The 25,667-nt window shown below is 34.6% G+C and overlaps 1 protein-coding gene across 1 annotated transcript in view; it reads right to left on the bottom strand.

The window, feature by feature from the left end:
* The window catches only part of LOC138703781 (uncharacterized), a 391,629-nt gene that overhangs the window by 354,248 nt on the left and 11,714 nt on the right, over positions 1-25,667 (bottom strand). The window lies entirely within an intron of this gene.

The raw sequence follows: 25,667 nt of genomic DNA, 5'->3' as shown, positions 1-25,667 counted from the left end.
TCAAAAGATAAATTTCCAATTCTTATATTTCCATTTCTTACAATATTCTGGTCACGAGATATAATCATATACTTCGTCTTTTTGGGATTTACTTCCAAACCTATCTCTTTACTTGCTTCAAGTAAAATTCCGGTATTTTCCCTAATCGTTTGTGGATTTTCTCCTAACATATTCACGTCATCCGCATAGACAAGCAGCTGATATAACCCGTTCAATTCCAAACCCTCTCTGTTATCCTGGACTTTCCTAATGGCATATTCTAGATCAATGTTAAAAAGTAAAGGTGATAGTGCATCTCCTTGCGTTAGCCCACAGTGAATTGGAAACGCATCTGACAGAAACTGACCTATACGAACTCTGCTGTACGTTTCACTGAGACACATTTTAATTAATCGAACTAGTTTCTTGGGAATACCAAATTCAATAAGGATATCATATAAAACTTCTCTCTTAACCGAGTCATATGACTTTTTGAAATCTATGAATAACTGATGTACTGTACCCTTATACTCCCATTTTTCTCCATTATCTGTCATTATTATTAAATGTGAAAAGTGATTCAAGGTACAACAGTCTCCCCTACGCTACAGCGAATCGTAAAACTTATTTGTAAACCAAGTCTTGCTGACATTAGAAATGACCAGCTTTTCTGCTACATGCGCTTTGTGATAAGCTGTGAACGATAACGGCAAGTCCTACCAACTACAGCCAAGTAAATTACTAATAGCATGTACCTATATTTAAAAGGAAGGGCTTAATTTGGGATGGAGGTAATTGGCCAAATACCTCGTTACTGACGTAGCAGCGCCGCTCATTTGTATTTCTCGCGTCATCCTCCTCTCGGACTTCGGCTATTTCTTGTTCCTGCCGGCTCCACCTCTCACTCTTCCTTCAACTGTTTAACGAAGGTAATAATGAACGTTTAGGTCCAGTGACGGAATAAGGGCGACGCAAATTGTACAGCCACACTGACTTCAGAGTGCAGGAACGATACGTTATCAAGTAGCTGGCGAGGTCGCAGATTCTTTGACCTGTGAAATCGCGAAAAAAACCTTTTCCTATAGATATATATATTTTAGAATATAATTTTCCAGTGGCGTAGCATGAAATTTTGAGCGGGGGAAGCTAATTCAAGTTGTCTTTCATGCAATGTGAGAAAACGTATTACAAAAATACAGTCTTAAAATAAATAGTAATCAATTTCAAGTCAGCAGTCGAAGATTGGTTGGGACATCGTAACACCAATAAGGCATGACCTCAAATGAGACGTAATAAAATACGATTTCACGGTTTACACATATCTCTAAGAAATAGACACATATACGTATAACATTAGCTCACTCCCTGTCATACTTAGAGAAATCACAATATTAGTATCATTACGTAAGTATGCGTCTGTCTTTTGGTTGTGTCCTTCATTGACAGCAAGGGAGTCGGTCATTTGTTTTTTAAATCACACTTTTGTTCGTAAGTCAGTCTTGATAATACAATTGTCCCAAAAAATTCAAGTAAATTAGTGTCAGGAACTGTTACTTCGCTCATTATTTATTATATCAGCCACAATGCACACTAACACTTCAACTGAAAACAACTGACGAATAGGGATAATTCGGAAACTACTTATTTTAAATGTTAAAGCTAGCTTCTTTTCGAGCCTTGCGACTAGGGCAGTTTAAAAGGGATGGAAAATCTGCGGGGTGGATTACACAGAAGAAACAGGTCTGCTTGGAAGCTGGTGTGTGCAGGCTTCTTGTTTGCTGCTGCATCACAAATAATCCTGAGCTGCCGCATCACAATATTTAACGCGTAAATATAAATTCTATTAAAATTAATAAATAATTTTCTCCATAAACTGCAGGTTTATTATGAAATTATTATTAACTGGGGAAGCTAAGCTTTTTAGCTTACATTGACGCTACGCCACTGTAATTTTCATACCTTACTTACTAACAAATGGCTTTTAAGGAACCCGAAGGTTCATTGCCGCCCTCATATAAGCCCGCCATCGGTCCCTATCCTGTGCAAGATTAATCCAATCTCAATCATCATACCCCACCTCCCTGAAATCCATTTTAATATTATCCTCCCATCTACGTCTCGGCCTGCCTAAAGGTCTTTTTCCCTCCGGTCTCCCAACTAACACTCTATATGCATTTCTGGATTCGCCCATACGTGCTACATGCCCTGCCCATCTCGAACGTCTGGATTTTAAGTTCCTAATTATGCCAGGTGAAGAATACAATGCGTGCAGTTCTGTGTTGTGTAACTTTCTCCATTCTCCTGTAACTTCATCCCGCTTAGCCCCAAATATTTTGCTAAGCATCTTATTCTCAAACACCCTTAACCTATGTGCCTCTCTCAGAGTGAGAGTCCAAGTTTCACAACCATACAGAAGAACCGGTAATATAACTGTTTTATAAATTCTAACTTTCAGATTTTTGGACAGCAGACTGGATGATAAGAGCTTCTCAACCGAATAATAACACGCATTTCCCATATTTATTCTGCGTTTAATTTCCTCCCGAGTGTCATTTATATTTGTTACTGTTGCTCCAAGATATTTGAAATTTTCATACCTTCTACTTGGAATTTCATTTTAAGTCCGATCTCATTCGAAAGTTCTCTTTCACTCAATGAAAGTTTGTTAGTTTCAATATCGCAATGAAAGTGATCACGAACCCATGAAAATTCGTCATATTTACTTGGAAAATAAGTTTCAAATTGTGACCTCAGAGTTGTATTACGACGTACAGTAGGTGACCATTTCAATGTACGGACTGGGTGTCGGCAAAACTATTAAGAAAGTCATAAATACGTGAAAAGGTTCGGTCCTCTGTTATGAATATGGGTGGTCCCTGGCTGGGTTACAGGGGTGGCGCCATATGTGCAGGGAAAAGATGGCGAGAAACACCTCGTTCATAGTGCTTTAAATCCCTCTTTTGTTGTTGAGAGTAGAGTCGGAAGTCAGTAGACGGATAGGATAATAAATTTCATAAAATTTCATTACTGAGAGAAAAAGTGAAAGGCGATTGCCATGTTTCATTTCCAAACTCCGAGATTTTCAACTGTAGACTGGTACGCACTTCGTTTGAATTTTATTTTTTCTTCTGCCTTTTTGGAAGGACCACAAGGGCAGGCCTCGAGGACCACAGGTGGTCCGCGGACCATAGTTTGAGAAACGCTGTTCTAGATAGTAAGCTAAAGTACCCGACGCACAAGCCAGAAAGCGAAAGTGCATCGCAGTTGCCATTCCTATTTCAGACGTAGCTTTGCTGTTGCCACTCGCGGATGTAGCTGAGTGCAGTGGATATTAAAATTCAGCATGCAGTCTTCCTCGCACGTACGACATTAATGCGTCCCGAAAAATCTGAAGTCTGGTTCACGCTAACACGAGCGTTTGGTACTGCGTTGCTAGAACTCGAGTTTGAAATCTTTTTTATTTCGATATTCAATCGCACTACAGCATTAGGAATAAAAGGACGCATTATTGCGTATTAAGAATTCATCATGCAGACACATTTCAGCCACAGCTCAAGATGACTGTCGACCTCCTATTAGAAAGAACCAGGGGCGGCTCTACAATAAGAACTGCAGAACCGCCATTTAAATGGACCTGAAAAAATTAAAAATGTAAAACGTGCTTTTATGTAATCTAGTTCATTGTTTCATTTATTTTTCCAATTCATTCTCCTTCGATTCGAGATTTTACTGTCTGTAGGAGCCTTGAACTGCTCGAGAATTTTAGCTGTAGTGTACTATTCGGATCTGTGATCGGCAGTTCCTGAAGCTCAACGTAGGGTAGTCTGCAGCAGAAAACTGGTTTTCTTCACCGTCCCATAAGACTGCATTAGAGCTGCAACTGAAGCAGCTCTCTCCGAATATACAAAAGAACCGTCAACACCCTCATCTCTTTATGACCTGCGTTAGAACACATAGGCTTCTGGACTACAGTACATCATTACAGTTCCAGTGTGTTATAGTACTGTGGGTGGTGTGATGTGATTAGTCAATGCGTCTAAGGAAATATTTTATATTAAAAATGAATGAAATGAAAACCTAATCGACCAGTCCTTATCGAAATTAAAAGAGAAATTGCATGTTAACTTGAGAAATTAGGACGTCCTATACAAAATTTAAATATTGAAATTTCTGGAAAAAGTCGAGGAAATCATGTAGCCTACTAGTCATTTTAATACCGAAATGTGTAATGGAAACGATTGGTTTTTTGCTGCGCTCATGAAAACGCTTTTTGTATTCTATTTAGAGGAGAAAATACATGTACAAACACCAGAGTGAAGGATTTAGTTAATTTGACTTAAAAAAACTATAAAAGCTTGTGGGGCACATCTCCACTACGTGACTAGTTGTACCAGATGTTATTGTACCAGACGATATTAAGTATTTATCGAGAGATGTAGCGCACGGATGGCTGGAGTACAATTTCGGGTGCACAGTCAACTTCGAGAAGGGGCTGTAATTACACGCGTTATCCGATTTAGATGCAATAAACAGCATGCAGAACTGCCAATCTTTGTAACCACGGGCCGCTACTGGAAAGAACAGACTTTCTCAGCAGAGAAGTGGTGGAAATATATCTTCTTCTATATAGACTGGACATGTTGTATCTTAAACGACGGACTTCTGACCGTGAAGACAATATGACTAGGAAACTTGTGTATGTTGAATATCTAATACTGCATTCGTTTGTAATTCTGACGAGTGAGAATAAAACTGGTAGGGTGGGTCGGGGTAATTTGGGTATAAGTAGGGCCGTGACATTGGTATGTTTGTATTAGATTGAAGGTGAACATACGACGCCGGACAGAATGTAGTCGGCGTGTTTCAAGTACAGGCAGCGGAAGCGAATTTGACACACGCCTAAGCAAGCACGTTCCGTGTTTTGTATACGATTATTGCGTATTATAAAACCAAGACAATACAATCATTGTATATAAGGGTTAATATCGAAAAGGTCTAAAATAATGAGTTGAGAAATCATACTTATAGTCGCGACTCTGTTATTCCCGACGTGACTCCTCCTCTTTGCTTACGTCTCAGGAAGTGAAGGCTCTATAAAGTCTAGGTAGGAAGTATCGTTCGCCATTTTTGTTCTTTCGTTCCCCAGCTACCTTACGACGAATCTATTTGCCACACCGTTAAACATTATCATGCCGTAGCTCCTATGATAATAAATCAAACGCACTGTAATTCAGCAAATAATTGAGCGACAAATAACGTCTTCGTGTGCTTTCTGTCAACACCAACGACGAAAGAGCCAAAATGGCGGACGATTATATTAAGTACTTATCGAGCCTTAAGAAATGAATAACGCCTTCATAAGCGAATCACAAGACGCAGACATTTAAATGTAGCCGACCTGCAACGCGATTAGTTGCCGGAAATTAGAGCGACGGGACTATAGATGCCTTTCAGCCCGCCTTGGGGATAAGGAAATAATTTGTCCTGCAACAGAAAATATTTAAATACAACAGTACCTACGTTGTTGTCTGCTAGAATTAAGTAAAACACGTGAACTCTGTTTGAACTAACCGTTAACGGCTACGGTTAACAGAGTAACTTCGGTGCTCCGCTGCCAAGCACATAAACCGATAGAACCGAGCAACTCAACAGTTCTACTCGCTCCGTCCCCAGCTCCGTTTTCACCCTTATTATGGGCATCATCATAGTAATAAGTAGATATCTATGTAAAAGTAAGTAAATACATGTTAAACATATTGCAATAAACAAATTTGAAAGTTTAAAACAACCATCAATTAACAAAAATTCCATCACAAGAGAAAAGAGAATATAGTGAACTGTACTATGGTGCTTTAGATTTTATAATTCAGTTTGCTTCTACGTATCTGTGTGAGAGAGGGTTTTTATCACTAACTCTAATAAAAACAAAGTAGGATACCGAAATCGACTTGATGTTTGTGACGAATTCCAACTTAAGCTTACAAGCGTACGTCCAAATATAGAACTGTGCAAGAATCGGCAGGCTCATCCATCTCAATGTCAGTACCAAAATGTATTTATTTTTGTATTTAATAAGTTAAAGATTATCCAAACTGTAATAGCCTTGAATTATTAAAGAAACAAAAATGAATTTTCTTCTATTAACATTAGCTTAATTAGTTAATCCTAATATAAAATTAATTTAATTAAATTAATTTTAATTAATTAATTCTATTTAAAAATATAAGTACACTTACTTACTGGCTTTTAAGGAACCCGGAGGTTCATTGCCGCCCTCACATAAGCCCGCCATTGGTCCCTATCCCGAGCAAGATTAATCCATTCTCTATCATCATATCCCACCTCCCTCAAATCCATTTTAATATTATCCTCCCACCTACGTCTCCGTCTCCCCAAAGGTCTTTTTCCCTCCGGCCTCCCAACTAACACTCTATATGCATTTCTGGATTCGCCCATACGTGCTACATGCCCTGCCCATCTCAAACGTCTGGATTTAATGTTCCTAATTATGTCAGGTGAAGAATACAATGCGTGCAGTTCTGCTTTGTGTAACTTTCTCCATTCTCCGGTAACTTCATCCCTCTTAGCCCCAAATATTTTCCGAAGCACCTTGTTCTCAAACACCCTTAACCTATGTTCCTCTCTCAAAGTGAGAGTCCAAGTTTTACAACCATAAAGAACAACCAGTAATACAACTGTTTTATAAATTCTAACTTTCAAATTTTTTGACAGCAGACTGGATGATAAAAGCTTCTCAACCGAATAATAACAGGCATTTCCCATATTCATTCTGTGTTTAATTTCCTCCCGAGTACCATTTATATTTGTTACTGTTACTCCAAGATATTTGAACTTCTCCACCTCTTCAAAAGATAAATTTCCAATTTTTATATTTCCATTTCGTACAATATTCTCGTCACGAGACATAATCATATACTTTGTCTTTTCGGGATTTACTTCCAAACCTATCTCTTTACTTGCTTCAAGTAAAATTCCCGTGTTTTCCCTAATCGTTTGTGGATTTTCTCCTAGCATATTCACGTCATCCGCATAGACAAGCAGCTGATGTAACCCGTTCAATTCCAAACCAGAGCTGTTATCCTGGACTTTCCTAATGACATACTCTAGAGCAAAGTTAAAAAGTAAAGGTGATAGTGCATCTCCTTGCTTTAGCCCACAGTGAATTGGAAACGCATCTGACAGAAACTGACCTATACGAACTCTGCTGTACGTTTCACTGAGACACATTTTAATTAATCGAACTAGTTTCTTGGGAATACCAAATTCAATAAGAATATCATATAAAACTTCTCTCTTAACCGAGTCATATGCCTTTTTGAAATCTATGAATAACTGATGTACTGTACCCTTATACTCCCATTTTTTTTCCATTATCTGTCGAATACAAAATATCTGGTAAATAGTTGATCTATTACGCCTAAAACCACACTGATGATCCCCAATAATTTCATCTACATATGGAGTTAATCTTCTCAAAAGAATATTGGACAAAATTTTGTACGACGTCAACAAAAGTAATATTCCTCGAAAGTTACTAGAGTTAGTCTTGTCCCCCTTCTTAAAGATAGGTACGATTATGGACTCCTTCCATTGTTCTGGTACAATTTCCTTTTCCCAAATAGCAAGTACAAGGTTATAAATTATAAGTACATAAAAAATATAAGTATATTGATATTAAAATATGCTACAAAAGTAATAAATTTGCTTTCGAAGGGAACAAGAGTAAGGTGGTCTGCGGAACTGTTCTGTCTTAAAAAAGTGGTCCCCACTTCAAAAAAGTTTGAGAAACGCTGCTCTAGAAGATGGGTCGAGGAAAAGGTTTAAATAGACCTACAGAATCATCAACAACGCAATATTCCCAAGAGTTTCCCTGACAATCCGCGGGGAAACTCAACTGACTATGCAACACACGCAAATAGAATTTGGCGTAAACGCATGAAAAAGTGAATCTGGCCGACTCATCTTCTTACTGTTGCTGTGACATTTGGAGCAGACCAAAGTACACAGTACTGTGCAACTGAGTGACGTACAATGGAGGGAGGGGGAAACGTCCTCGCCCCTTTTCGTGCTGCTAGACTTTGTACTGCTGTACGTGCAAGTTGATATATTACTCAATTTGATAATGTGCAATTAAAATTCTTATACACAGACAACATAATTTTTCTTAAATGTGGGTACAATGATTCGAAAACTTCATTTCGATTTTGAATACAGGCTGAACCGAAAGTAATGTCATTAATTTCAAGGAGTTATTCTTTGAGATATTTCAAAACAAACATTTTTTTTAATACTATTTTCCTCGTTTTTTTTGCTTCCTTTTTGAGATAAAAATTGTTTTATACGAAACATTTCATAGCGTGTCTTTGAAAAGTCATTTATTTAATTCTCAATATGCTTGCTCAATTTAATAATAATAATAATAATAATAATAATAATAATAATAATAATAATAATAATAATAATAATAATAATAATAATAATCTATACTAATAATAAATCTGTAGCCGAAATTTTTCTGGTAATTTTCGATTTTCCAAAAATAATTGGTCCTAACATATATAATTAACCACCCTGTACAGAAAATCGCTTTTTTGAAATTTTTGTTGTATGTCTGTCTGTCTGGATGTTTGTTACCTTTTCACGCGATAATGGCTGAACCGATTTATATGAAAATTGGAATATAAATTAAGTTCGTTGTAACTTAGATTTTAGGCTATATCAAATTCAAAATACTTTATTTAAAAGGGGGGGGGGTTATAAGGGGGCTTGAATTAAATGAATCGAAATATCTCCCTTATTATTAATTTTCATGAAAAATGTTACATAACAAAGATTTCTTTAAAAATAATTTCCAATAAGTGTTATTCTATGCAAAATTTTGATAGGACTGATATTTAATGAGATAAATGAGTTTTAAAATTACAATAACAACGCCATCTAAGGGGCTGTACTGAAATAAAAACAAATGACGTCTATAAGGGACCTTGGACAACAACAATCGAAAGCTATTAAACATAGCCTACAGAGAATGTTTCTGTGTTTGTATGAAGTAATATCGAAAGCTAATTCATTGGAAAGTGTGGTTTCTCTAGATGGACATAATTCTACAATGTTATTACAGTAACTTCTGAAACATATAGCAAGTAATATAAAGTATACACATTAAAACTAAATGATATGTCAATGTTCATTAAACTATGGTTGCATGTAATAACAATTAAGAAACATGTTAAAGGAATTGTCATTGCACCAAATGATTGCTCTCTCGACCAAAATGACCGCATTTTAATTATTTAAATACAATTTAAATTAAGTGACATATTAAACGATTTATCCTCCTATCAAACACGAACGTTCCCCTGGATCAAATGTTCTATTTGAATTATGTAATTACTTTATATTTATTTCTAACAGGTGCTGCAGAGCGCACGGGTACGGCTAGTAATAATAATAATAATAATAATAATAATAATTATTATTATTATTATTATTTATTTAACCTGGCAGAGTTAAGGCCATACGACCTTATCTAACACTCAACCAGGAGTAAAACTGCGTTACAAAAACACTACAAATTTACGAAGTACACTACAATTTTACACACAAAACTGAATAAGATAATAATAATAATAATAATAATAATAATAATAATAATAATAATAATAATAATAATAATAAAATGTAAACAACAAGTAAGTAGAAATCAGACATAATATATAACATACAGAAAGAAAGGAAAAAGCATAATAAAATGTGAACAGCAGGTCAAAATAAATTAGACATATAAAGTATAAAAAATAAGACAATTTTTGATGATAATAATAATAATAATAATAATAATAATAACAACAATAGTAATAATAATAATCATTATTATTATTATTATTATTATTACTATTCTTATTTTTTATCATCACTTATTATCATCATCATCATCATCATCATCATCAACAATAAGGGGTTAGGTACAGCTTACAACAGTAAAATTATGGAAATATTAAACTTTTTTTCTCCATTACTGTATCTTGTACAATAATGAAAATTGGTATGTGTAAAATACTATCCTTCTGCTATATGAAAAAAAAAATTATATATATATATATATATATATATATTTATATATATTTACGATTTAACAAAATTATTAACATTTTTTTTTTTTTTTTTTCAAAATTCATTTCACTGTGCAATGATAAAGCGTTTCCCACGTAACTAAAAAACTATCCTACATTCTGTGATGAAATTTTTTGTATGTATTTATGGATGTCATATCTACAATATGATGCAAGATCATTTCTCTACCTTTGATAGGTTGTATGATAAAAAATAAATTCTTAAAAAATGGTCAAATATCAGTATTTTCTTCTAACACAAAATAAAAAATATATATATTATTTATTAAGGAATGTAGCTGAGAGAGGGTGATATTGTAAAAATCAGTTTCAGCTATAAAATAAAAGAAAGAAAACATAAAAAGTTAACGAGTTTATGAGTTATGAGAGAAACGCTTCATCACTGCACAATGAACTGTCATCAATTTTAATTTTGAAAAAAATATAGATCTAAATAATTTTTTTTAATCTTAAAAATATTTTTTTTCATATAGCAGAAGGACAGTGTTATATACATACCAATTTTCATTATTGTACAAGATACAGTAACGGAGGAAAAAAAATGTTGAATATTTCCAAAAATTTACTGCTGTAAGCTGTACCTAACCCCTTAAGAGAACAGTACATTATAATAACAAATGATGGAAAGAATTTAAGTTTTATACTTTAAATATGCAGAAATTTGACCCCAACAAATTTAACATTTTAAAATTCCTTCTGAAAATGAATTCTGAACGAAAAGTTACATTGATGAGTTCAAATTTCTGCACATTTAAACGACAAATCTAAAATTCTTTCAATAATTTATTATCATAACACACTGCTCTCTTAAATTCACTAAGCATATTGAGAATTTAACCAGTAGCTTTTCCAAAATATTCTATGAAATGTTTCATACAAAACACATTTTTGTCTCGAAAAGAAAGCAAAAAAAAAAAATGAACGAGGAAAATTGGATACTTTAAAGTAGAAAGGTGCAAAGTGCCAAAATCATAGAACACTAAATTATTATGCAGAAAAGTGCAATGTGCCTAGGAAGATGATGTATGAAAGAGGCTACATCCACTTGTGTTTCTTAAGCGAGATATTTAGATGTTACGTTGCCAGCACCATGCAGTTTCAGACGGTAAGCGCCCAATTGAGCTGCATCATAGAATGCAATGGATCTTCAACAGGTCATGTTTGTGCCCAAACTTACACACGGCGAAATGTTTTACAGATGTCAGCTTTCACGTTATAACTTTGGAGTTTGTGCATGTGATACAATGCAGTCTTACATGTGTATGTGGGATGAAAGCATCGCGAGTAGAGGTGCCAATGAGATTGCCTCGTGTGTACTAAAGCTAATGAATATGGACATAACAAACAAGAAGAATCTGATAACTGTGCAGCTGAAAACAAAAATCGTGCAATAGTTTTCATGTGTCTCTTTTTAGTTGCCATTGGTTTATTTGAGCAACTTGAATATTTCTAAGGCATGTTGCACTCAGTATGATGTTAGTAAAGCAGGTAGTGTTTCTGTGAAACAGTCCCATGATAATGAAGCAGTGCATACCATTAAAGTGCTTAAAAAGGGGGGGAAAAACATGAAAGATGTGCAGTCAGCACTGTTTCAAGTTAAAGCATAAAATAGGGAAATTACTAAAGAAAAGAAGGGGGATCTACTAGCAATGACTCCCTATCTTCCAAATGAGGAGCACAGGCAGTTCTACAGGCAGATCTGTGAGTAAAAATTGCTCCAGAATAGGAAAAAATAGGTATTGGACTTTGCACCATTCTACTGCAACTGTACCCATTACTTAACCCCTTTCACAATCTGTGTTATATAATTAAATATGGAGAAATAATGTCTTTACATAGTCCTACCGGGCGGCCGAGTAGCTCAGTTGGTAGAGCAGCTGGCTACGGACGACAGGATTTTTTCTCGTTGCCAAATTTTCAGAACGGCCCCGAGGTTCACTCAGCCTCCTATAAAATTGAGTACCGGGTCTTTCCCGGGGGTAAAAGGCGGCCAGAGCGTGGTGCCGACCACACCACCTCATTCTAGTGCCGAGGTCATGGAAAGCATGGGGCTCTACCTCCATGCCCCCCCAAGTGCCTTCATGGCATGTTACGGGGATACCTTTACCTTTTACCATAGTCCTACCATTATTATTAATGAGTAAACACTGTACTATTGCTGTTTTCTATCAGTAAAAAAAACATGACACAAATATGTGTACAATTATTCTTATAGCTACATTTTTTTTATCTTATCTCCAATGTTTCATTTTGGCACTTTGCACCCTTCTACTTTAAAGTATCCAATTGTATTAAACTTTTTGTTTGAAATATCTCAAAGAATAACCCCCTGAAATTAATGACATTGCTTACGGATCAGCCTGTATCTTTCTCTCTAATAGCTGTTAGGGCTATACGTTTTATCCCATTAACTCTGACACAGACATGGCCAAAAAAAATATTAACTCATCTCATCAGATATGAATGTCAAGTGAATACAACACTAGTCTCATAAAAGACGCTATCTCACAGCAATATAATCCAGCAACCACACTATTTCAAAACTTGTCATGATTACTGTGTTTATCTCTGAACCCTATCATCACGGTTCTTAATCTTGCCGAAAGCAATGAAGTTTTCGTACAAAAACCCATCGCATGGCTGTCTCCAGTAGGGAAGCAAAGTTGAGTGTTCTGTAACACGTGAAATTAATAATATGTGAAAGAACTTCACGACATTAGAGTAATACAAATTATCAAATACGTCCTTTGGATTGTCCGCTTACAGGTTTACTTCTGTATGGTATACAGTAATGTCACTAGAGGTTTTGGTTTATCTAGAGAAAATCAAAACTCGAGTGGGATTTATTACACCATTAAAAGAAAGTACAAGGTGAGCCACTGAGAAGGGCGATTTTCAGATTTGTATCTTTTCGGCTGTTGTTGGGTATTTTAATTGTTACTTGCAACAATCTATTCTTCATTCGGTAGCATTTGTTTATAATGGATCCATGTTGAATCTTTCAATTCCATACTTTCTCTGTTATCCTGGACTTTAATATTAGTAATAATAATAATAATAATAATAATAATAATAATAATAGTACCTACGTTGTTGTCTGCTAGAATTAAGTAAAACACGTGAACTGTGTTTGCACGTTTGAACTGACCGGTAACGGCTACGGTTAACCGAGTAGCTTCGGTGCTCGGCTGCCAAGCACATAAACCGATAGAACCGAGTAACTCAACGGATCTACTCGCTCCGTCCCCAGCTCTAATTCACAGTCTCCTATGTACGGCTGCCATGATTAATAAATGTGTTTTTTCCTCCTACTGAAAAATTTTATATTTTGCAGAGTTATTGCAGGAACAACGACGAAATATTTCGCTAGATGGCAATAGTGTGTTATGATGAGCTGTTCCCTTGTTACCAGTTGTGCCAACTATACAATCATTGAACTCTATGGACGTTTAGTAGTCAAGAAGCCTTTGTCGATTCAATTTCATTTTTATTAAAACAGTTACATTCCACTTCAATTATCAATTTATATTTTCGGTCGATCGTGTGTTTTAACAACCTTAGCGATGTTGTTGGTAGGCCAGCGAATAGGGATTATAAAGAATGGATACTGAGCGAATTTTCCTGTGTTTTGTTTCTGTGTGTGCCGGAGTTTAGTTCCACTTTCAAGCGCTAGAGGTTAGTGTAATCCAGTATACGCTAAGATAATAATTGAGTATAGAGTTGAGACACAGGATCCAAACATCGCCTACCTTATTGCATAATCCAGTAACGCTTTGCTTCAAATAAATTCAAGTTAACAGCTTTTCCTTATTTCTCAGTGGCAAACTAGTTGTAATGATAATTTTTTATATTTCAGAAATAATAAATTATATTATAAAATAATATAATACATTATAAAATTAAGTATAGAATTCGTTTAATATTTGTATACAATATAATATAGGTATATGGTCTTACTTCTCGTAAGAGATTTGTTTTTCCATTTTCAGCGCTATCAAATCATTACACATTTTAATTGTTGTTGGTGTCAACGTCTCAACTCTCATTATAAAGAAACTCTAGAGTCTAGACATTACAGTTAATGACGGATTTATTATTTTATGGATCCAATTTATTTTATTTGAGTACATAATGCACCTAGATGTATTAATTATATGTGGTATATTTCCGCTGTGTCGACTGCTAGCTGGTGTGATGTCAGAGCCAACTCTAGGCAGAAAGCAGAATCTCACGCTCTAGCTGGCTTGAAGGTCACTGAAATCAGTCCGGCTACATCAAAGGTACCGACGCGAAGTGTCCATACTATATATCTGTACGCTGGGTAGGCCTTGTAAGTTAAACTTACAACACACGTGCGGTAAGTAAATAAATCAAATCAACTTTTATTTACTTAAAAGTAACGAACTATCAGTGTCGAGCACCACTATGTGCTATGAGGAAATAAATTAAACTCTTATTATACCTGTACTCTTTCTAAATTGATATATTGGAGTGGAGATTTGTAAAAAAGCAAGAATTAATGTGTAGATAAGACGTAAGCGTGAAAACCATTTCTTACCACTTCCGATTGTTGCGCTGAGCGCCACTCGTGGGGCCGTGGCTGAACGCGAAAACATCCATGGAGTAAAATACGTATTCAAGCATTAACCTATACCGGTATGCAATTTCTTTACACTGATGTTTAATTACTGTGTCACCTACAAACATTTTCTATATGCTATTTATTTATATTGATGTATAATGTGTCACCTACCTACTTCTTTGAAGACAAAACTAAATATTCTACAATTTATTTTATTACAACATTTTCACAATCGCAGCCGAATAATAACAAATGAATAACACCTAGACCTATCGACAAATACGAATAATAACAAATGAATGACACCTATCGACAAATAAACGGCGAACACACATGAAAATGTTAGCGTCCAAAAATAAACTATTTATTTAAATTAAAAATGATTAATAATAATTTAGTTTTATTAAGATCGGGCAAAAAACAATATGCAATACAAGTGTTAAGTTCATAACAGAATCTCGGAAATAGACAACACTAGAGTTCGTTCCGTTTTTTCTAACTTTTCCTCAACTCTGTCGCAATGCACTTACCACGCTTGTATCGCAATATACTCTAAACAATCTCCGATACATGACTATCCATAATCTCATACAGCAGAAGCTATAACATAACCTAAATAATATAAACAAGATAGATGATAGAAAAGTTTTAATTAAGGATGGAGAAGTGAACCTGAATCATTTTAAAAGGTACAATTATTGAAAGTACAATGCTGGCAAACAAATCTTCAACAGAGTAAATTTTCTTCAAAATATCTGACTGGTTCTCAGTCAATAAATTAGTATTAAATTGTAACAAAACTAACATAATTCAATTTAAATCCTGTCCAAATTCAACGTCGCAAATTTCTAGCGCAATAATTAATAATAGATCCCTATTAGAAACAACAACAACCAAATTTCTTGGCTTAAAAATCGATAATGTGTTAAATTGGAAAAATCATATTAAAGAAATTACCCCCAAACTAAATTCAGCTTGTTTTGCTATTAGATCTATGCAAAAGATAGTAAATATCAATACCTTAAAAACAATATACTTTGCATACTTCCACTCGGTAATGAGTTTTGGAATAATATTCTGGGGAAATTCCACAGATAGTAACAATATATTTCTATTATAAAAAGAGTAATTAGAATAATAGTAGGTCCCAAATCTAGGGAATCGTGTAGGACTATTTTTAAAAAACTACAAATAATGCCCATGGCTTGTCAGTATATCTTCATTAATAATCTTCCTCGTATGTAATCGTGAAAACTTTGTAACTAATTCAACAGTTCATAGCATAAATACACGTCAAAAAAATGACTTTCATACTCCATCGGCAAGCCTATCGTGCCATCAAAAAGGAGTGCGTTATATAGCAGTAAAAATTTTTAATAGCCTCCCTATCGATATAAAAACTGAAACTCAAAACATAAAATTATTTAGGGCCAAATTAAAGAAGTACCTAATTTCTCACGCCTTCTATTGTGTAGGTGAATTCATGACATTCAATAACACTTCATGAAATTGACACTAAAACTTTGTGTTGTACTAGTAGACTATATTGTAAATCTCGTCTGTATATATTTCAACTAGGCTGTGACTATAAATTAAGATTTTATAATCATATTAAGTTTTTTGACTTGTTCCATATTCTAGCTGTAAGCATGTATGAATACCATGGAATGTTAATAAATACAATACAATATAAAAGACAAATGCTAGGGAGGTGATAAAAATTGTAAGATAAGCAGCCATGATTGGTTGAAACACGTCGTTCCGTACCGTTTTATTGATCAGAACTAGTATGGCGTATTAAAAGTGTAATAGTCATGAATAATATTTATGTAACTTCAAAATTATCACAGACTATCTTTTATTTATTTGGAGGTAGAATTTAACCACTCACTTAAAGAACTCTTTAGCATGAAATGATCACTTTTGTACAGCGACGATGTTATAAAGTGTTCAAACTGCAGCTATGACGTCTTTTTACAATTTTCATATTCGTTACATGTAGTTCGGAGTATCATTTTCGAAAATCCATGTACTGAAATATCATTGCTACGTAAGAGCTATTCCACCTCAAATCGACCGAAATATAGAGAAAATTGACCTTACAATTTCTAAATACAATGAAACTTTTTTGTACGTAGAGAACTGTGATACAATGCTTTGTGCAAAGTTTGAGGCATCAGAACTTCATAGTGTTTAAATTAAAAATATTTAAATTTGTCGTATTTTCATAAAATTTGCAACTTTAAACTGTTGTAGCTACAAAACCCTTTTACCCAAAGATCAAAATCATTTTTTATTTTGATGCTGAGAAATTAAAGTTTATATTGACATTCCTCATTAAGACGCCTTTGCCAAGGAAAAAATATTTTAAAAATATATAGTTAGATTCCGCATTGAAAGTACAAATAAACACGTATTTTTTACTGATGGTACGTTGATAAGAAAGTATTGAAACTATCAAATAAAGATAATAAATAGTACGCGCGTGAACTAACCAGCTGACTGTGAGACGGGAGATAGCCGAGGTAAGCAAGGCCAGGAGACATAAACACGTGATGTGTCGTCTAGCAGTCATGGCTGGGCTAGCTTTGTCACAGGTTTTCATAAACACAGGAGTAAAATGACGCCCAACGCTCGCTTATCTTCAGCTCTCGGCCAGTGCGTGCGGTACTGCGCTGTTCAAGTCTAGGCGTGTGAAAATAATCTATTTAATATCCTCGAAACTTATTGCCGTACCACTAACCAAACAATGCCGAATCCTTCTTAACAATGCAAGGTTTTTTCTCAATATTTTTTTTTTACATTTTTACAAATTGGCAACAAACTTAAAAGTAAGTAAAATCAGATTATCTGTCTCTCTGTGTACAGTAAAAATAAGGATTACTTCTTAACATAACCTACCAAATGTCAGCTTCAGAATGAGCTCTCGTTCAATGTTCTGCAGTAAATGGTTCCAGAGTTCTGAGCGCTGAAAGAGGCTTGTTTTTATAAACTACGCTAAATTTGTCGCTCAATAATACGAAAACCGTTTGACTTTCGATAGTATATTTTTGAAAATGCACTCTCCTCAGCACCTTGTATAAGTAGGGAAAAATTAGAGTATAAAAAATGCGAGGTTTCTTACTGATCGATTTCATATGGAATAGCCCGTAAGTATATTATCAATTGTCATTGTCTTACTATCCATCATTCTACAGATTTCTTTCCAAAGACAAACGAACCGGGACTCATTAATAGACACGCAGACAACTAACTGAACTTCAATAATGAATGTATGTAATAATAACGGTAATGTTACTGAAGAAGGAAATTCATTATAAAGTTGTGGACGTTTCTTGTCAAGGAATGATAAAATAGAGCTAGTCGTGGTTACTCTTTACCGTTGCTGGCGATAGTTTTAAAGATAAAACATAGCTCGTCACGGTTTTTGACACCACTAATGCAAAGAATGCAGATATTCATAGATCATAATCACGTGACCCTTCGTGTCGCTCTAAGAGCAATTTCATCACCTGCAATATAACCAGAACAAACGATACAAATAGTCTTTCCTTTTTAGATACTATCGCTCAGTTTTTACACGTAATTCACTGAATAACCACCAACTGACGCCATAATGTTCAGTGACAGGATCGAGTCGTGTCATTTCGCACCGGGGCCGTCAGAGATTTCAAAATAAATTTCAATATTACTTCCTCTGTTGGTTTCCACTGACAGATTTTTTCTTGCGATCAATGAGTGGAAAAATATTTACGAAGCCTAGCCTACATCTTCCCATTTACATTTCTAAACTTCTCTCTTACTTACTTACTGGCTTTTAAGGAACCCGGAGGTTCATAGCCGCCCTCACATAAGCCCGCCATTGGCCCCTATCCTGAGTAAGATGAATCCAGTCTCTACCATCATATCCCACCTCCCTCAAATCCATTTTAATATTATCTTCCCATCTACGTCTCGGCCTCCCAACTAACACACTATATGCATTTCTGGATTCGCCCATAAGTGCTACATGCCCTGCCCATCTCAAACGTCTGGATTTAATGTTCCTAATTATGTCATGTGAAGAATACTGTTTATGGTGTATATATATATATATATATATATATATATATATATATATATTAATGTTTTACGACTAATTTATAAAAATTAATCTGATTTTCACCAAAATAGTGACTTTCATACTTATGATACTCGTAACAAAAATAGTTTAACTATTCCATTACACCAGTCTTACGATAGTGACTAATATTTGCGGGCGAGAGCTATTTTATGCCCGCTGCGCGCGCGCGGAGCTCTTTTACCTGTAAACATTGCTAAAGGATGTACAGATCTTAGAACACAGCGCATCATGACGGAACGGAAGCGCTTGAAGCTTTCAAGGAAGAGTGGAAGATACAATATTTATGCTTCGAACATGGTGATGAAGTCCAGTGTTTGTTGTGTAAAAAATATATCATTTGCAAAAAAAAGCAACATAAAACCGCATTATGAGATGCAACATGAAAAAAATATAGGCATTATTCAGGAGAAGAGAGAAATAAATTCATTTCGGAATTGACATCGAAGGTAAATTAATTTACATTTCGGTCAGCAGATAGTATCTAGATTCCTTTTATTTCTTTATTTTAAATGTATTGTTGATGTTTTATTTGTTGCTTGTTTCTGGATATTTACTTTTATTAGACTACGTGCTTCTTTAATTTAGAAATAATATTTTATCTTTGATTGCACTTTAACTTATACTATTACTAAACTCAAAATGCTAATTCACTTTTATTCCAATAACTATTTTCAGGATTTTTAGCAAATATGAACTAAACATTTTGAAAACTTTTATGCAAGGAGCTTTTTTAGTAACGTCAATATAAAATATGCTTAAAAATATAATTTCAAAACTATTAGACCTAACTGCATAAAATTATGTAGAGATGATATTATTATAAATCTGTTTATGTAGTTTAAATTTCACAAATTTTGGCCGAAATTGTGGAAGTTTTAAAAGTCATACATACTGTATCCCCTTAAATGATTGACCCCAAAAATTACGATGGCTCTCAATATCTTAATTTAATCAATTTGTTTTTTCGTGTTACGTGGATCTCATAAATCACTCTAAGAAAACTCATTACATAATCACGACTGGAGAGTAAGGACTACATTTTCACAATCACACAATCAATATACTCTATTTCAATCAATATTGCTATTATTATTTTTTCAACAAATACTCAAAAGTACTTACAGATCACACACGTCGAGCAGGTAGACCCTATTAGTTTCTCCTAACCAATGAAGTGAAGTATTTACATAATATATAACTGCTTTTAACAGTAAAATGGTTTACATACAATTAACTTTTCCTATTTCTCTTTTTGTTCCTAAAACACCCTTCCCTTTGCGATTTGTTTATATATGTACATGTATATTAAATAACTGAGTAATTAGCCCTATTACATAGCCAGAAATTTAGTAACGCAGGTTATTGTAATAATTGCTGCCTTTATTCGCTGCATGTGCATGTACATCCCTGTGTCTACGTTACAGTAACTGCGCTATGCGCCCGTGATCAAAGATGAGCTCTTCTACCGTGACTGGGAGCTAATATCGTCTCATCCCTGCAGTACACCATCTTACAAATATTAGCAGAACCTATACGGTTTTTGGTATCAAAATTTACAATACTTTGCCTGAGGACATCAAATTTACAAAAAAAAAAAAATACTAACAAATTCAGGAATTATATAAAAATGAAATGAATAAATTTGTGTCCCTACAATCTAGAGGATACACGCATGGGCCCTTGAAATGAAATGAATAATGTATTTTATATCTGACATATTTTAAATTTAATGTAATGTATATATTTGACCATGTCTATGCATATATTATGCCTTCGACAATAAAAGATCCATCCATCCATCCATCCATCATCTCATTCAGACGCTAGATAACCATATAGTTGATAAAGCGTCGTAAAATAATCAATTAAAAAGAAATAAGAAAATATTAATTTCATTCTAGCGGTATGAGAGAAGTTTAGTAGTCCATCAATTGAAGTAATGATCAACATGCGTGACAGCTCAATTCACGAGACCGTTATCGAATCCTGGTTGGGAGACCTTAAGTCCTGAGATTTTCACGTTTTTTTTTCTTAATCCTTTGCACTAAATGGTGTGTCATTTTCGGTGTTTAGACCTCGGCTAATTTCGCTTCCATTATTATCATCATCATCATCATCAGACACGGAAAGCAAAGGGAAACTGTCGTATCATCATCGATTTCCCTAGTATCGTCTGATAGCCGACGATCGTTCCGGCCAGGCACTTAAAGAAGATCACCGAGTACTTCAGTACAATGTTACACTTTTCTGGCGCTCTTTCTCTTTTTTTTTTTTTTAGTTGGTTATTTAACGACGCTGTATCAACTACGAGGTTACTTAGCGTCGATAAGATTGGTGATAGCGAGATGGTATTTGGCGAGATGAGGCCGAGGATTCGCCATAGATTACCTGGCATTTACCTTACAGTTGGGGAAAACCTCGGGGAAAAAACCCCAACCAGGTAATCAGCCCAAGCGGGGATCGAACCCGCGCCCGAGCGCAACTTCAGACCGGCAGGCAAGCGCCTTAACCGACTGAGCCACGCCGGTGGCCCTCTTTCTCTTACAGTAACGTCATTAACTCATTATCTTGCCTTACAAATCTGTAATATATTAAATTGTAAAAATCATATTAAAGAAATTACCTCCAAACTAAATTCAACATGTTTTGCTATTAGAGCTACTGTATGCAAGAGATGGTAACTATCAATACCTTAAAAACAATATATTTTGCATACTTCCACTCGGTAGTGAGTTTTGGAATAATACACAAGTAACACACAAACAATCCTGTTATTAAATGTATTTTGTAAACAAAAGTTGTTATTGTGAAAGACGATATACACAGTAGACCTACTTTGGTAACGAGAGTATTGCCTGATGACGAAACAGAAATCCATACTATCATAGCAAGTTGAGATTAATCAAAGACACGTCAAAATTTTAAGTTTGAATGAAGTTTTGCTTCACGATGACAATAGGATCTACGTTACTGTCAAACCCATTACTTCGTAGAGTACATTTAAAAGAAAACTACTGTGCAGTGTCCTCAGGATTCTTGTCACGAATCAAAAGTAATTTTCTTTGCTGTTTAACTGTTAAGTTATTTGAATAAATCTTTGATGGGCGATCATAAGAGTACAAGTCAATTTTTGGCGAAATGGAGATATGTACAGTTTTGTCATCATCAGCTCGATATCTATGTCTGGTAAAAAGAGTACAAGTCAAAACCTGCTGTAGAACGCCGCATTCTCTGATGCACAAAACAGTATCTTCAAAATCATGTACGATGTTAAACAGTTTTTTTGCTCTCCTGTAAAATAAGGTTTTTTGACTTGTACTCTTATGATCGCCCATCCAAGAAATAATAACTACTTCACAGTGTTTAACATTATACATTTTAATGTTGTGTTACCTGATCCACTAGTTTCGATGTTGTTTGCATCATCCTCTGAATCCTGGTGAGTTCTAACGCTTTCTTGTTATGGTGGGGTGTGTTCATTAATGTACCAAAAAGGATGTGTGTTCTGAAATTCAGTTGAATAATCAGAATGTGTTGTGGGTGTGCTTTTTGTACGTTTGTAAATTTGATATTGTTCTAGAGCAGGCGTTCTCAATCTGCTGCTCTTTTAATCATAAAAAATGAAGTTGTTATTAACGGAGAAAAATTTGTTCCGTCGCTGAGGATCGAACCCGGGTCTCCCAGTTCTACGTACTGGGCACTCTAACCACTGAGCTATGCCAAAGAAGTCCAACCTACCGCACAGGATTGAATCATAGTCTACTATATACAGTCGCGAAGCTCAATATGTAGTAAAAATGCAAACAGGGGTAGTTGCCCACCACTAGGATCGCTACTATCGCCCCATCATCGCAGATCTCTCTCCTAGCAGCCGACAAAATATGTTACATTTTCGTTGTCGTGTTCTTTTGGAAAAATTATCACTTTCCTTCCATTATTGAAATATTAAATGCATAAAGTTAATTTATTATTTTAATGGAGTATATTAAATTCCACCATAAACTCGAAGATACCTGCAAGAAATAAGTTAATATAATTTTTGTTTGTGCAAAACGAACTGAAATTTACTATAATAGCTTCACTCATTCAAGATTATAGCGATAATTAACTATGAATTGAAACCAATAAATATTAATTTGCATTTCTCTTTACAACTATAATAATAATAATAATAATAATAATAATAATAATAATAATAATAATGGAAATATGAATTAATGGAGTAACTTACGTGTACCGGTACTTGTAGTGTAGGCTTATGTAGTTAACAAAATGGGATGAGGTTAAGCAATAATAATCACACCAGAATTGGAAATAAAACGTGATCAATACATTTTATTGTAACAGACTTTTTCTACGTCTCTAGTTAAAGCAACAAATAAAAATAACAACAAAATTAACAGCTATAATTAAAAACATATCCTTTGAAGAAAAAATTAGGCCTAAGCAATAATAATCCCACCAGAATTGAAAATAAAACGTGATCAGTAAAGTTCATTAAAATAAACTTAATTTTTCTACGTATTTAGTAAAATAACACATAAAAATATATCCTCTGAAAAAAAAAGTAGACCTAACCTTTATTTCTCTGGAAATTTAGCAGCCTAAGTGACAGAACTTTGATCGGTATCTAATGTCCTTTCGGTTAGACTGAAACATTTCATTGCGGAATTTAAGGATATAATGTATTCTAACAGTCACAAAGAACTTCAAATTAAGAGTTTTGTTTCTGCACAGCATTCTTGTGGAAACCCAGGAACCTTTCTGAATCTTTCGGAAATCGGAAAAAGGATAACTCTGGCCTCTTTCTCTTACTGTTGCTACAATTTATAGCACTACAAACGTCTCCTCCTTGTCCCATATTATTATTCCAAATATTATATTTTAGCCATTAACATTTTCATTATAACCAATAACGAACATTTCACAAGCATCAATGTGAAATACGCAACGAGCTAGCACTCGATAGAAATACGACACAGTCCTAAGTCGACCATGGACAGTCTATTGTTTCTAGTTGCTAACCGCTTGGAGCGCTTTATCACGAGATTTGCAAAAAAACACCTCAAGCTTCGCGACTGTATGTAGTAGACTGTGATTGAATCCTTCTCTGGTAATAACAAATAGACCATCACAGATAATTCTGTGGGACCAAAAATTTAATCTCTTTACACATAAAAATCAAGATTATTGAAGAGAATAATGTGATTGCACGTGAGGAGCTTCTATTGATAGATTTCCTTAGCGCTGAAATATTTGTTTTAAGAGCAGAAATTCATAGCCTTTGGGGAACAAAAGATACAAAAATACTCCAAATAATGCGGAGTGATTGTTTCAAATATCTGACTATATTAGGCACAACCAACCAAGAACTTTCTCACTTGTGAAACACCTCAAGAACGAAGGTCGATCACGATTTTATTTGCTGTATGTATTCATATAGTCCTATTAAACCTATTCGATTTCCTTGTGCTCACGTGCTCACAATCTTTAAGGGAACCAGATAGTGATTAGGGGTCAAAATTCCGATTTTTTATTTTGTGTTTTTTTTTAAGTACAAAACTTGCTCTTTAAAGCAATATAAATATTGTGAGACGTAGTTCTGCGGATTGGCCCTTTAAATAGAGTCTTTAAATTTGACGGTGCATGTAATTCACACATCCTTCTTTTTTTTTTAATGCAGTTTTCAAACTTAAGTGCATTTTTCTCTGAAACTACCTAATCAATTTACATAAAATTTTTACAATGTTTTTTTGCAGCCTGTATTCTACTTAGCAGACCTACGGGTTTAAGGATATCACAAACATAACACGAGAAAAAAAAAATATATATGCATTGAAAAAAGTTGCAAGGAATGTTAAACAAAGTTCAATATTTTTCTCTTTCACTAGGGGTGAAATATTGAATTAAATTTTGCTTTAGAATTTACTGTATACATTACTAGGTGATGTTAAAAAAATACAAGGCATATGAGTGAAAATTGTAGGAAATAATGTGCACCTGAAGAATGATGTACACTTAGAAAATTGGAAAAACAGGTTATAAGTTAGGGCCTTTCTTTTGCACTTGGATACGAAACTAATTAATTTTCCTTTTATACCACTGAATTCAGAATGATTGATTGCATGAACATGATAATTGTTATTCTAATCTGAACACTAAAAGTCTATAAATATTGAAGTGAACTTTTGTACTGAAAATTTTTAATCGCACAGGCAGCACTACCCACTTCCCTTAAAAGGTTCAGAACCGTCAAGTTCCTGTTTTTGGCTGAATGTGTAGTATTTTCATGTCAGCCCTGATCACATATATAACAGATTAGCCATCGCAATGTTAAAAACGATAGCAGTGGAAGTGAACAACCACCAGGATCGCCACCGTCGATTTAAAACAACCGCTAGATGGAAGTACAGTTGCTCCATGCAATTCAAATGGGAGATATGACGTGATTTCTTCTTCTGTTGCTAGATGGCAGTACAGTAAACTTGATAAAAGTTGTTGCCGTCAAAGCTATAAGGCTGAGCAATGTTATAAATATAGTGATCAGGGATGTCAGTGTCTATGTTGCTGTAGTTATGGTTGGAGTTTGTGATGTGTCCTGCGTAGGTTGAATTGTTGTGTGTTTGCTCCATACAACACTCAACTGAATTTCAGAACACACCCCACCATAACAAGAAACCAGAAGCAAGCAAGGATTCAGAGCATGATGTAAAGAACATCGAAACTTGTCAATCAGGTAACACAACACCAAAATTTATATTCTTAATACTGTGAAGTATTTATTATTTATTCAAATAACTTAATAGTTCAGTGATTATATAAGTGTTAA

Source organism: Periplaneta americana, chromosome 7 (genome assembly GCF_040183065.1).
Source record: "Periplaneta americana isolate PAMFEO1 chromosome 7, P.americana_PAMFEO1_priV1, whole genome shotgun sequence".
Lineage (NCBI taxonomy): Eukaryota > Metazoa > Arthropoda > Insecta > Blattodea > Blattidae > Periplaneta > Periplaneta americana.
Note: the sequence above shows the minus strand (reverse complement) of the source record. Positions and strands in the feature narration are given on the sequence as shown.